The 15,799-nt window shown below is 38.1% G+C and overlaps 1 long non-coding RNA gene across 1 annotated transcript; it reads right to left on the reverse strand.

The window, feature by feature from the left end:
- Window positions 1–683: 683 nt before the first annotated feature.
- Window positions 684–6,957, reverse strand: LOC145640911 (uncharacterized). Its single transcript, XR_014115004.1, has 4 exons — window positions 6,455–6,957; window positions 6,291–6,353; window positions 3,409–3,540; window positions 684–1,011 (listed from the first exon to the last, which is right to left on the reverse strand). It is a non-coding gene; the product is annotated as an uncharacterized LOC145640911 (long non-coding RNA).
- Window positions 6,958–15,799: the final 8,842 nt, after the last annotated feature.

Genomic DNA, 15,799 nt, shown 5'->3' on the forward strand with positions numbered 1-15,799 from the left:
TAACCCACACCACCAGCCAGCCCCTAACCCACGCCACCTACCTCTAACCCACGCCACGTTGCAACCTGCCTCTAGCACTTAAATTTAAACATCTAATACAAAAGGCAACCAAAAAAGTGAAAATTCTGGAAAAATGAGCATCAAATTCTTCAACAAAACGAGCACAATACATAAGATCAATAAATAAATTACCAAATCAAGATCAATTAACAAAATGAAAGTGAAAGGAACACGACGGCGGAATGAAAGTGAAAGATCAATTCGAGCAGAAGGATATTAGCATAGTGAAAGTTAAAGGAAGAGAGAGAAAGTTAGGAGGAGAGGACGACGACGGAGCTGAGGTGGCTTGCTTGGAGCTTCGAGGAGATCTGACGAAGATGACGGCGACGGATGAGGAGAGGACGACGACGGAGCTGAGGTGGCTGGCTTGGAGCTTCGAGGAGATCTGGACGAAGACGACGAACACGACGGCGGTGGATGACCTAGCACGACCATTGATGGTTAGAGAGAGAAAGTTAGGAAGAGAAAATGGAGGAAGGAAGAGGAAAGAAGAGGAGAGAGAGAGGAGAGAGAAAATAAAAAAAAAATTAAAAAAATGTGGCTGGCGGCCAGCCACATATGAAACTTTGTAAAAAGATAAACTGAATGACAAAACTACTAACAAGTAGATTAAATTGTTAAGCTGACAAATCAATCAGAACTATTCTATATCACTTAGAAACCAATCCCATACTCAAACAGACTAACAAAATTACTAACAAATAGATTAAATTGTGAAGCTGACAAATCAATTAGAACTACTCTATATCAATTAGAAACAACCCCATATTCAAATTGAATGACAGAATTACTAACAAATAGAGTAAATTGTTAACAAATCAATTAGAACTACTTTATTAATGACCAATGGCCACAAGTATATTATGAATATTAAGTAATCAATCAACTATAAATACCTTGAATACATATCACCGAACTCACCAACACCGTCGCCAGAAACACCACGCAAAACTACATCCAACAAAAAATTGCAATAATCAAAATCGAAGCCAACCATAAAAACAATAAGCTACCCCCTCCGTTTTTTAATACTTGCTTCAATTCTCCATGCGCGAAGTTTTAGGAGAAATATAATAAAGTTAAAAATATGGAGGTAAAGGATTAGTGGAAGGTAAATTAGAGGAGAGAGAATCTAAAAATAATAAAATATAATTCTACTGGGTCCCACTAATTGACAGAAAAAATTAAATATTATAAAAGCTTTTCAAATAAGGAAATAGAACAAGTACTTAAAAATGGCCAAAAATGCAAAGTGGAGCAAGTTTTTAAAAACAGAGGGAGTATAACCCAAGACAAGATACTCCGTACAATAAATAATCAACTAAGGGCTTGTTCCGATTGACTGAACTCAGCTGAACTGAACTGAACTCAGCTGAGCTGAACTGAACTGAACTGAACTGAACTGAACTGAACTTATTAATTAGTGATTTTTAACTACGGATTAGTGATCTTTGATTATTTATTACTATACATATGTGTATATACAAATGTACATATTAAAATATTTACGAAAAATATACTATATAATTATAATTATAAAATGAATGGAAAATATATTATAAAATGTATGGAAAATATATTAAAAACTTGAAACCTCTAAACATTTTAAACACACATACTATTTAATTTAAAAATAAAATAGTATTAGGACAAAAGAACACAAAACACTTACATGTATCTAACCCATTTAAACAAATTTTAAAAAAAAATATATATATAAAAATAAAAAATAAAAAAAAAAATAAAAAGAACCAACAAGAAAAGCTAAAATTTGCTACGGCCCAACACCCTAACCCACTCTCTTTTCCTTTAATTAATAACAAATCTTACAAATAAAAAATAGAACCATTTGAACAATGAATTGCATCAATATTATTATTGTTATTATTATTATTATTAATTATTGATGATTATTATTATTATTTATTGATTATTATTATTAGTATTATTATAAGTATTATTATTATTATTATTATTATTATTATTATTATTATTATTTATTGATGATTATTATTATTATTTATTATTTATTATTATTAGTATTATTATTTCAATTATTATTGTTATTATTATTATTATTATTATTATTATTATTATTGTTAATATTATTATTATTATTATTATTATTGTTATTATTATTATTATTATTATTGTTAATATTATTATTATTATTATTATTATTATTATTATTATTATTATTATTATTATTATTATTATTATTATTATTATTATTATTGTTGTTGTTGTCGTCGTTGTAATAAGAGTTTAAAAGAATGAAATTTGGCTTTATATCATTAGCAATATCATTAGACATAAATTAAGAGCTGAGCTGAACTGAACTGAACTGAACTGAGCTGAGCTGAGCTGAGCTGAACTGAACTGAACTACTGAATTTCAACGGAACAGAACAGGCCCTAAGTTTTTTAAAGCAACTAAATTTGTTAATCTTAAGTACAAACTAAATTACCTCACAATCACCACCGGGAGGACACAACGCAGCACAACTTACCACAAAATGCAAACATTCAACCTAATTCCTAAATACCAAAGGTGATAAAACCCTAGAAGCAAATGATCGAAGAAGATCTACCCATGAAATTGAGAAAGCAAGAGAGAAAAAGAGCCATGGAAAAAATACAGAATGTCTAATGAGTGATAGCAAGCAAATCGAGGGGAAAAAAGACGAACGGAAATGACTCACAATGGCAAGGAGAAAAATCTACTATTCTTGCTCTTTCGGTGGTAATTACAATATCACTAACCACAGCATCAAACACATGCACCAAGACAAAAAAAAAGGCTATAAGACCATGTACTTTTATGTTGGTATAACATTAAGAGAAAGCAAACATTATGCAATTACTCTAATCAAATTCTCAATAAGATGGTGGATTTTCTCATCATTTTGAATGGATTATCTCCATAGGATTTCTGGGTTGGTTTTTTCTGTTGAGTTTGGGGATTAAGATTTCTAGCTGGGTTGGTTTTTTGTGTTGAGTTTGGGAATTTGGATTTAATAACAAAAGAACCATCAACTTCATCAAAGCAATTTGAATAAAAAACCTGCCCAAATGGTTTAATATCAAAGCACAAATCCGTAACAATAAGATCATAGTAGTTCAGCAAACAATCCAAATGCTACTCCGTACTTAAGCTCACCGAAACTAATATTGTGGCATCTCGATAGTAAAAACGAGTCCTCTAAACTTTATTGATTCCTTATGTATCAGATTCTATTCCAAGAACACCTCTAGATCATACGAAAAGTAATAGGCAACGTTCGAGCAACGAAAATAAAATTAAAAACACTAGAAAACCCATCAAGAATCAATCAGAATCATACTATACCTTCTTTCTACAAATAACAGCCCTAGGTTAATAACCATGTACTTAGCTCCACTGAAGTGCAAACCCATTCATTGCAAGGGTACCAGGCTCCTCGAAATCATTCACAACAACAGCTATTTCATCTAGCTTAAACTGTAATTCCATGAAACACAAGCCACGTCAAAACTATGTACAAGTCTCATTATTATATTATATTGAGGACATAAACATATAAGAGAATAAAAGTGAACAAGTTACATTTTCGTCGCTTTTAATTAAAATTTGCAACTACAAACTCCACAAAAATATCATCTATATCACTATCTGTATGTAATTAGTTAATTACCCATTCATTCATTAATCATACAACATATAGTGATCACACTACCATAGGTAAAAGGGGATAGCAACTGACCTTGTTGCTCAAGAATTACAAAGAAGCAGCAAATCAAACAGCAATACCAACATTAATTAATACGGCTATTTCACCAAATGCCACTGACAAATTTAAAAATTCACCAAATGCCATCGGACTTTTCAGAATTCACCAAATGCCACTCAGTTTTTAAATAATTCACCGAGTGCCATTAATGACTAACGGCCGTTAACTCCGTTAGTCATTAGGGTCTAATCATGACACATGTCATGATATGATTAGTCTATTTATTTTAATTCTTAAAAATTAAAAGAAAATAAAAAAATTAAATAAAAAAACAAAAAAAAAAACCCCCAAATTTTCCCAGCCACCTTCCCACCACCTCCAAACCCTAGCCCCCTCCCCATTTCTCGCCGGAAAACAGCCGGCCACCCCCTTAACCACTAAAAAACGGTCGATCGGCCCTTAAGCACTCCACCTAACCCACCGCCGACCCCCAAAACCACTCACACAACCTGCCCCGACCCCAAATGCCACCAACATGAGCTTTGATTTAAACACCCATCGTTTTCCAACCACCGCTCAAAACCACTCCTCCTATCCTCCACCCTTGAAACGATGAAATCGGCCATAGAAATCGACCATTGTAGATTTCCATGGTTGATTTCGATCGTTTGAGGGTGAAGGGTTTCCACAATCGGGTTTTATTTTGGATTTCTAGGTTTCCATGGTCGGTTGTGGTGGCTATGTGATGCGTCGTGTTGGTGCGTGAGGTGGTTGCGGGGGTTGGGGTGGGCATCAACGCAAGGTCGTCAGGTAAACGGAGTTTTGTGGGTCAGTGTGTGGGTGCTGGAGTTATTGGGCATTGCGTGAGATGGTTGCGGTGGTTGGGGTGGTTTTTCGAGGGATTAAGAGGAGTCGACGGTTTTGACGGGGTTAAGGGGTTCCGGCGGAAGGTTAGAGGGTTCCGGCAGGAGGTCAAGGAGTTCCGGCGGTTGGCTTTGGGCCGACGGTTGGCTTGGGCAGGTGGTTACGGTGGTGGGGTAGGGTTGGGTTAGAATTTAGAGTTTTTTTTTTAATTTAATTTTATTTATATTTTTTAAACCAATAATCGATTGCCATGTGTCATGATTAAGCTTCCGTTTGTCATTAATGGCACTCGGTGAATTATTTAAAAACTGAGTGGCATTTGGTGAATTCTGAAAAGTTCGATGGCATTTGGTGAATTTTTAAATTTGTCAGTGGCATTTGGTGAAATTTCCGTAATTAATATGAAAAGCTACAATTACAAAGTGTTAGCTACATTGTAGTGCATCTTGGTTTAGGAAAAGGAATGCAGCACGTTGTAGTGTTGTACACTCCAGGCCAATATGAACTTGAATCTGATATAATTGTTGTCTAAGAAGCAAAAGTTCAACTTAAGCCATCCTTCATTATTAAGATGCTAATTTTTTGGCTTTTACTCCATAACACCCCCCCCCTCCTTAAAAGTAAAAGAAAGGTTGACATTTCAACAAAACCTTATGAACCCCTAAATCAATTAAATTTGAGAAACTAAAAACAAAATTAAACAAAATTAAATAAATTAAAATGAACAAAACCTTCATGTTGAATAGATTGACGTTGGTTAGAAGATAGAAATTAAAAGCTGCTTCACAATGTTTTTTGAAAAAAAAACATTAAAGTTTTCCGAAAAATTGAAGATTGCTCTAATACCAGTACACATAGCACACAAGCTAAAAGATAGATGGAAACGCCCACTTAGAAGGTTAAGACAAGAAGCATGCAAATTCACATTAACATAATGACAATAATCACTGAATTTCTAACAAATTAAGATGAACATAATAAGCCCGTCAAAAAAAAAAAAAAAAAAAAGATGAACATAATAAGGCCCAAACACCTGTTTTTCCATGCTTTCCCTTCTTGTAACGACATGGTCACATCATAACCAGCACAGTGTGAACCTTGAAAACATCTATTCTAAATAAATCAAATACAAGTATATTATAGGAGTAAATCTAAATATAAAAGTCATTAGTAAGTTCTGTCTCTTCTCCAATTTCGCGGTATCTTAAAATTGATCCCCTTCTCTCACTTTTATTATAAAATTGCAAATTTTATAGTCAACTCTTGTATACCTCCTTCATTACTCACCTTTTATATATTTGAGAATTTGTTTAGAATTTACAACATCAAAGGGCACGTGTAAACACCCAACATAGCCAACATTAATCTTTATTTCTTTGGCTTTTATTAACTACAAAAATCATAATCCCTAAACTTTTTCTACACCCAATGTGAGATCAACAAGCGTAAATTCTTACTATTGAACTAAAGTGAAATGGGGTAACACAAATCAAACAGATCTAACAATAGAATGGTTATGAGATTCATCAAAACTCCAAATCCAAGAATCTAATGTGAAACGAAGAGAAAAACCAAGAGTTTTAATAGAATTTTATAAATTGCACAATAAAAAAACCCAGAAATTCACACTTAATAAGTAAATAATTATAATAATTACCTCAGCTACAATGGAACAAAGGAAGCTCAAAACACGCTTCAATGGAGAACCCAACGCGACCTTCTGTAAAAGAGCGTGAAAGAAAGAGAGCAATAGTGAGAAAATGACAAGACAATAGTAGAAATGGAAAGAGAAAAAAAGTACGAAGTGAGAATGTTATGTACCAGGGCTAAGCACGACACTAATGTAAACAAATTGCACTAATTTAAGAAGGAAAGCTCGATGATTGATTACTACTTAATGGAGATTACAAACTAATGGGGGTAGTAATAGCTTTAGGCTATTAATCTCTCAAGTAGCTTGAGGCTACAAATCTCTCAATGAGTTCACTCAAATTTATGGATGCCCTCCCTTGTTGCTACTACTACTTACTTATACTAACAAGGCTAGTGGTCATGAAAGACCTGGAAGACTAATACATGTGACACTTAAACCTAAAATGGAAAAACCATACAATGACATATAAGAAATTGGTTTGCTTGCTTTCCTTCTATTCTCTTAATTAATTTTGTCATGTTGCCAATTACTTTTGCCAATTGATGTTGCTTCCCTATGCTGCTTGCTGCCCTTCTTTCCTACGCCTTGAGTATACCCACAAGGGTTGACTTGGGTCGTTGACCCGATCCATAACATCACTCCCCCCTTTGAGTTTCACCTTGTCCTCAAGGCGGAAGGTGGGAAATCGCAAGTTGACCGCCTCAAATTCTTCCCACGTTGCCTCGAATCGTGGCAGCCCTTTCCAAGTGAGGAGCACCTCCAAAATGAAAACAGAGCCCTGCTTCCTACGAAAAACATCAAGCAATTCATCCAGCTCCACCAATAATTCCAAATCGGCAGTCAATTGTTGTGGAATGGTGGGATTGGTAGGAATATCTCCAAGAGGCCTCTTTAATTGTGAAACATGGAACACGGGGTGTAACTTGCAATCCGAAGGTAGTCGAAGCTTATGGGCGACCTTTCCAAATTTTTTCAGCACTTCGAACGGACCATAAAACCTTGCCACAAGTTTCTCAAATGGCCTCTTCGCAAGTGACCTCTATAGATACGGTTGCAACTTAAGGAACACCTTGTCCCCTTCCTCAAAGTTCGCCTCCCTTCTCTTCTTATCAGCGTTGGCTTTCATGATTTGTTGCGCTCGATGTAAATTTACTCGTAATTCGTCCAGTATGCTTTCTCGTTCCTTCAAACTCTCCTCCAAAGGTGTGAACCAAGGTCTGCCCTGCTCCTAATCGCCACAATTTCGGAGGGTCTCTGCCGTACACAATTTTGAATGGAGTGACTTTGGTTAGCGAATGAGGTGAGGTGTTGTAAGAGTATTCTGCCCAAGGTAACCAGCGAGCCCATTGCCTAGGTTGTTTCGCAACGAAGCAGGGAAGATAGGTTTCGAGGCTCTTGTTTACAATCTCCGTTTGCCCGTCCGATTGCGGGTGATAAGCTGTGCTCCTGCTTTAATTTGTCCCTTGTAACCTAAATAATTCCCTCTAAAAGGCCCTATTCCCTTCAAAATGAAATCCACTAGGCCCTCCATTCCCTTCCTTGAGCCCACTAACAATTTGGCCCAACCACTTGTCAACTTCAAATTCTTTTTCTAACTCAGTCGTCCAATCCACATATTGTGAGTGGACCATGGCTTTAAACTCCATCATCTTCATTCCTCCCTGAGTATCGACTCCATGATCGAGCAACCTCTCGTCCCTCCTTGACAGGGCATCGGCCACCCTATTGGCGGTGCCCGATTTATATTGAATCACGAAATCGAACCCTACGAATTCCTTAGCCACCTTTGGTACTCGCTACTCACTTCCTGTTGCTCAGCCAATAACTTTAAGCTTTGTTGATCCGTACGTATGATGAAAGGTCGACCAAGTAAGTAATGCCGCCACTTCGTCACCGCTAAGGAAATCGCCATTAATTCCTTCTCATAAATTGATTTCCCGCGAGCCCTTACCCCCAACAACTTGCTATAATACGCAATTGACCGCCCCTTTTGCATCATCACCGCCCCTAGACCAAACCCCGAGGCGTCGGTCTCCACCACGAAGCTCTCCTTGAAATCTGGAACCGCTAAAACAAGGGTTGTGGTCATTGCGATCTTCAACCTGTGGAAGGCGGCGGTGGCTGCCACTGACCACCCAAAGCTCTCCTTTTTTAATTGCGAGGTCAGTGGCCCAGCAATATGGGCGTAGTGGGCCACAAACTTCCGGTAATAATCGATCAAGCCGAGAAACCCCCTTAGTTCCCTGAGATTGCGTGGGATTTTCCACTCAAGAATGGACTTCACCTTTTCCCCATCCATTGATACACCCACTACCGAAATCACATGGCCTAAATAGGCTATCTTCGACTTGCCGAACTCGCATTTCTTAAAATTGGCATATAGTTGGTGCTCCTCCAACTTTTGTAAGACCAATTTTAAATGCTCTTTGTCCTCCCCAATTGCCTTGCTATATATCAATATATCATAAAAAAAGACTAGCACAAATTTACTCAAGTAAGGACAGAAAACATCGTTTATGAGGGATTGAAAAGTTGTCGGCACGTTGGTAAGCTCAAACGGCATTACCAAGAACTCATAATGCCCCTCATGAGTTCGGAAATCAGTTTTATGAGTATCTTCCGGCTTAACACGAATTTGATGATAGCCCGATTTTAAATCAAGCTTCGAAAACACCGTTGCCCCCATGTAATTCATCTAGTAACTCATCAATGACGGGAATCGCGTACTTATCCGGCACCGTTTCCTTGTTCAAGGCCCGGTAATCTATACAAAATCGCCACGAGCCATTTTTCTTCTTCACAAGCAAAACCGGACTAGAAAATGGGCTTGTAGAAGGCTTGATAATTCCGATTTCGAGCATCTCATGAATAAGCCTTTTGATTTCGTCTTTTTGAACTTGAGGATATCGGTAGGGACGAACACTAATCGGGTCTGATCCGCCCTTGAGATTAATGGAATGTTCATGGCCTCTTTTAGGAGGGAGTCCATTAGGCATCTCAAACACTCTTTTAAACTGGCCCAACAAATCTTCCAAGTAAGGAGGTATGCTTGCTAAATTTGGGCCCATTTCAGTGGACTCTAACTTATTCAATTCCACCAAAAGGCCATGTTTTTCCTTCTTCAAGACTCTAATCATGGCCTTCAACGTGACTTGAGTTTTCTCAAGTGTAGGATCACCGGTCAAGGTGACCGGAGCTCCGGCGATCGAAAATTTCATGACATGGGTGCGCCAATTGGTTATCACCGAGCCCAACTTCGTAAGCCATTGAATACCGAGTATGATTTCGGCATCCCCAAATATAGGGGTAGGAAGTCTTCCGTGATTGTAACTCCACCATTCAACTCCACCTTTACACCCTTGCATACCCCACTCCCTCGGATTGTATCCCCATTTCCTAAGGCCACCGCAAACTCTCCTCCTTGAATCAAGGGAATGGCCGCTTGCTCCACCACCGTTAGAGCTATGAAATTATGGGTAGCACCGGGGTCGATCATCACCACCACCTCTTGACCGTTGACCCACCCTCGTAGCTTCATGGTTTTGGGATTATGAATCCCTATCACGGAGCATAAAGATACTTCCCCGTGTCCCTCAGAAGGTGTTTCATCCAACACCTCCGGCCCTTCGATCTCTATCTCCTTCTCGCCTTCCGCAACCAAAAGCACACTAAGTTCCTTCCTTTTACACCGATGACCAACACCCCAACGCTCATCACAACGAAAACATAGCCCCTTAGCTCTCCTTTCTTGCAACACAAACTCGGTGAGCCTTCGGGTTCCTCCGGTTATACTATGGCCTAGACCAGAGTTGGCTCGGGCCATATTTACTAAGCCTTGTGATTCTGGTGCTTTGGGCCAGCTTTTGGACGGCCCACTGCTGCTTGGAAGGCCATAGGTGGAAATCAAGCCCCCTTTGTTGATAGAAGGGTTGCTCTGATGTGGGCTCGAATTGGACGTCCCACTAATTGGCCCTACTTTCCAACTTCCCATTGTCTTCTTTCCGGACTGGACTCGATTTTTTTCCTTGATCCGGCTCGCCATCTCCATGGCCTTCTCTAAATTTGACAGATTAAGGAGCCTTAATTCAGACTTAACTTCCTCCTTCAACCCCATGATAAACTGTCCCTAGGGGTGAGCATAGCAGGGTACCCTAAAAAATTATCGGTACCCGGAACCAGAACCTGTTGCAACAGGTTCCTAAAAATAGGAACCGGAACCGGAACCTGTTGCAACAGGTTCCTAAGAATTGGGAACCGGAACCGGAACCTGCAGGTTCCGGTTCCTAAACAGGGTACCCTGTTTTTCAAAGTAAGCGTAATAGTTACTTGATAATTGTGACAATTCTATATTTTCAAAAATGGATGTTCACAATAAAAGCTTACAACTTTAGTAAACTACTTCAAATATAACAAACCAACACTAATTGTCTAGAATATTCAATACCATATAGGTTTCGGTTTCATGTATCCTATAGGGAACATGTACTAACAGGGTACCCTACAGGTTCTAGGTCCAAAATTTTATTACCCGGAACCGGAACCTGTTGCAACAGGTTCCTAATTTTATTACCCGGAACCGGAACCTGTTCAACAGGTTCCGGGTTTGGAACCTGCGGTTCCGAACAGGTTCCGATTCCACATCAGGGTACCCTGAATTTTTGCTCACCCCTAACTGTCCCAACACTAAACTCTCCGGCACGTCTTCTAGCGGCGCCGCCATCTCTATGAAACGCCGACGATACTCGGCCACCGTACCCACTTGCGCGACGGCTAGCCATTGTTCGTGTAAAGTTCCGGCGTGAGAGGGCCGAAATTCATTAAGGACACGTTGCTTGAGATCCGACCACCCGTAGAAAGGTCGTTGTTTCTGTTCCCATTGAAACCACTTGAGGGTTGCCCCGTCCATAGCCACCACAGTTGCCTCCATTTTCTCTCTCTCCGTCAACCGATAAAACTCAAAGAACATCTCAACTCAGGCAGTCCAGTTATCCGGGTCGGCTCCTTCAAAAACCGACATCTCGAGTTTCCTATGTTTCTAGTGGCCACCGCCCCCTCTAACGTCTCCATCGTCGCCAGTTCTCCACCCTCTTCCGCGACAACCTCCATTATCGGGCGGGCGCCATCCCGAATCATCGAAAGGTCGCCCTTCAATAGGCGTGGGAATTCTTTCCAATCCCGGTTGCAGGCTGTTTTCCCACTCAAGGGGCCCTCCAGCTGCTGGAGGTCCGGTTGTGGTTGTAGTTGCTGAGGTTGCTACTAGGGGAATTTCGCCTTCTCTAATTCCTCTTGAAGCTTTGTGATTTTGCTACGATCTATTGCGGCCGGAGTATCCACGGTGGTCTGAAAGCGATCGAGGCGGTCCTCTGCCACCACCTCCTCCGTCTTTTTCCGCTCCTTCTTAATTTCTTTCCGTTCCTCTTCCATGGCGGCCTTAATGGTCGCCGCCACCGCGCACGTAAGGTCGTCGTCTTGCGGTTGCAATTTCTCCGGTTGCGGATGCAATTTGAGTGGTGAGGGTGGCGAGTGTCTGTTCTATGGCGGATAGCCGTTACGGTGTGTTAGCCTCCATGACTGACTTTTTTTTTTTATTTATTATTTTTTTTAATAATAATAGAGGCCGGTGGTTTCCGACACCGACGGTCGCAGGACCACCGCTCTGATACAAACTGTTATGTACCCTGGGCTAAGCACGACACTATTGTAAACAAATTACACTAATTTAAGAAGGAAAGCTTGATGATTGATTACTAATTAATGGAGATTACAAACTAATGGGGGGTAGTAATAGCTTTAGGCTATCAATCTCTCAAGTAGCTTGAGGCTACAAATCTCTCAATGAGTTCACTCAAATTTCTGGATGCCCCTCCCTTGTTGCTACTACTACTTATACTAACAAGGCTAACAGAAAAGACCAGGAGACTAATACATGTGACACTTAACACTAAAATGGAAAAACCATACAATGACATATAAGAACTTGGTTTGCTTGCTTTCCTTCTCTTCTCTTAATTAACTTTGTCATGTTGCCAATTAACTTTTGCCAATTGATGTTGCTTCCCTATGCTGCTTGCTGCCCTTCTTTCCTGCGCCTTGAGTATACCCACAAGGGTTGACTTGGGTCGTTGACCCGATTTATAACAGAGAAAAAGTAGACGAATGAGTGATAGCAAGAGTGAATTCAGGAAAGAAGCATAAAAACAAAAGACAAGCTGAGGTGGAAGCAAAGGAAGTCAACAATCAGTGGCATGACCGCCAATAGCATCCCAAGCCGTATCCGGAATGACACTATCCTACTAACAATTCCACCAAACTTCTCACTTTTTAAAGTTTGTAGATTTGATACGAGAAAGTGAATGTACTAATTAAATAAGTTAAACGAACAAATTTATCGATATAATTAACACCATGGAATGGTTCGATACTATGTGTATATAATTGATTAGAATAGAGCAAATAATCCCAAACTCAAAAAACCAAGAAACCAAAAAATCAGTTAAAAAAGACTAAAAATAAAATAGTACTCTGTATCATCTAACCCGAACGTTAATTAACTGATCAATTACTAATTATAACGAGGAAAGAAAAGAGGATAGAATTATCTTGCAACAGAAAACTTACTCTAAAGCAGAAATGGGCAACGATTGCAGGTAGGAGGAAGTTGAAGCATGATTAAACCAGAAGGCTTTCAAATAATGCTTACTCTAAAACCATGGGTGAAGCACAAAGATTAAGCTCCTCTCAGACTTTTGATAAGGTAGGGATAATAGAGAGTAAGGGCCTGTTCCGATTGACTGAACTCAGCTGAACTGAACTGAACTGAACCGAGCTGGGGCTGAGCTGAACTGAACTTATTAATTAGTGATTTTTAACTACGAATTAGTGATCTTTGATTATTTATTGATTATTTATTACTATACATATGTGTATATACAAATGTACATAATAATAATAATAATAATAATAATAATAATAATAATATTATTATTATTATTATTATTATTATTATTATTAATTATTGATGATTATTATTATTATTATTATTTATTGATTATTATTATTATTATTATTATTATTTATTGATTATTATTATTAGTATTATTATTTCAATTACTATTGTTATTATTATTATTATTATTATTATTATTATTTATTACTTATTGATTATTATTATTATTATTATTATTATTATTATTGTCGTCGTCGTCGTCGTCGTAATAAGAGCTTAAAAGAATGAAATTTGGCTTTATATCATTAGCAATATCATTAGACGTAAATTAAGAGCTGAACTGAACTGAATTTCAACGGAAGAGAACAGGCCCTAAGGTGACTGATGAGGGAAGAATTCTTCTCAGCTCACTCATTTGAAAATCAAAGAAACAGGTAAAAGTAAAGCTAAGGCAAAGGATCAAAGTGAAAATCTGGTAGCATAATACAGGAATGTACTGATAATACTTGTATGATATGTGGAGCTCGAGCTGAGACACGTAGCTAGTTATTCTTTAAGCGTCATTATAGTAGACTTTGTTTGCAGGCTACCTTTAACTGGATGGGAGTGACAGCAGGGAGCAATAATTTGCAGCAATAACTTCTTCGACAGATCTACAGAAGCTTCAATGGATCGGATCAGCAGCTAGGAAGAGTATTTTTTATGCAGGGGTTGCTAGTCTGCTACTACTTGTATGAAAAACAGAACGCCTGTGGCAATACAAGGTCCCTAGTATAGCAGCTATAGTGAAAGAGTGCAAGCAATATGTAAGATTAGAGCTAGGAATCTAATAGGCAAAATAGTCAGCAAGGATAATGGGAGTTGGATTAATAGTCTGAATGTATCTGTATTTATAAATTATCAGGCTACCTACTACGGGGGGAACAGAGGAGAGTCCTTCCTAGAAGTCAAATTAAACAGAGAAATTACAGGATTCAAGTTCCAAATAAATCAGATAAAATGCAGAACTTATGTTCCAGGCACCTACAGCTTGTTTGGATACAGACTTGGGAAGAAAAGGGAGGGAAGGGGTAGAGAGGGAAGGGAAGACAAAGGGAAGAGAGGGAGGAAAAAAATTCAGCTCCCTTGTTTGGATTCAGGAGAAAAGAAAGGGATGGGAGGGAGGAAGAAAGGGGAAAGAACAACCAACAGCAACATTGTACTACTATGTTCCATTCAACCACCATATTTCAATTCACAATCAAACGAAAAACCCTTGATTTCTTATTCTTCTTAATTATCTTCCTCCATCAGCGCATGATTCCTTCATCTTCAGATCAATCATGGCGAATTACACAATTCTTAAATTCTAGCGAAATTTTGATTTTGGAACAATAATTGAATTCCTTCATCAAAGAGCTCAGCAAAAGAGACGGAGATAGAGTTTGCTCGAAAATTGGAAGCCATTGATTATGACGACAATAACAATGGCGAATTGGTGGTAGTAGAAAATTGAAATTAGGGTTAGGAAATTGGGGAAATTAGCGTAGAAACTAGAATTCCAGCAATTGGAGGAGAGAGAAAATTTGGGGATCAATTTTTGAAAATAAAAAGGGTAAAATTATCATTTAAAAAAAAAATCAGGTTGTACAATTCATTTTCATTCCAAATCTTTTCAAATTTGGAAAGATTTTACTCTTAAGCAATTATTGAAATATTTTCCCCCCATTTCTTTTCCTTCCATTTCCTTCCTCTCCATATTTTACTATCCAAACAACGGAAATTACATCCATCCCTTTCCCTTCTCTTCCTTTCCCCTCAAATCCCTCTATCCAAACAATGTGCTAGATTTCAGTAACAAAATAAACAGATAAACAGCAGATATCAAGATCTATGGCAAATACGCCACAAAATAAGTTTATTCTACTTTTGGATGTTCCCCTATATACAATTAAAAGGCAATGGCCATGTGCTACTAGTCTACTTCACACAAAATTAACCTAGAACAGAACGACAGCCAATGACATAACATGTATAATTCTAAACTTCAAATAAATTTATTATGCAATCAAAAATATTATATAAAGTAGGAACTTTTATTTTGCAATAGGCTTGAATACAGCTGTGAAACATGCAATCATAAAGATATAAAGATAATAAAAATCACCTGTAATGTCACTTGATTTTGTTTTAATCGTCATTTAAATGTTGGTCATTAGAAGGATGAATCATCACACAAAGGCTGTTCCACTGGATTACTCTGCATTTACAAATGGAGTGCAATAAATATATTAAACCAAAACATAAAGGATTTATTATAAGTTGAGAAAAATCAAAGATATATTAACAGCACTGCATACGTAACACATTGCTCTTCCTTGTTTCAACAAAGGTTTCACAGAGGTCTTTTTCCATCAGTTTGGTCTATTTTCAGTTATCTGGTATTCGGTCTTCAAAGTAGCTAATACGGCAATTTGCGACATCATATACATATCCAACAAAATTACTAAAAAGAAGCTGAAATCCCTATTCAACCTTCACTTGATCATCTGAACAATAACTTCCAAAACCATCAATCACAAAAAAT

This window comes from Chenopodium album, chromosome 7, assembly GCF_948465745.1.
Source record: "Chenopodium album chromosome 7, dcCheAlbu1.1, whole genome shotgun sequence".
Lineage (NCBI taxonomy): Eukaryota > Viridiplantae > Streptophyta > Magnoliopsida > Caryophyllales > Amaranthaceae > Chenopodium > Chenopodium album.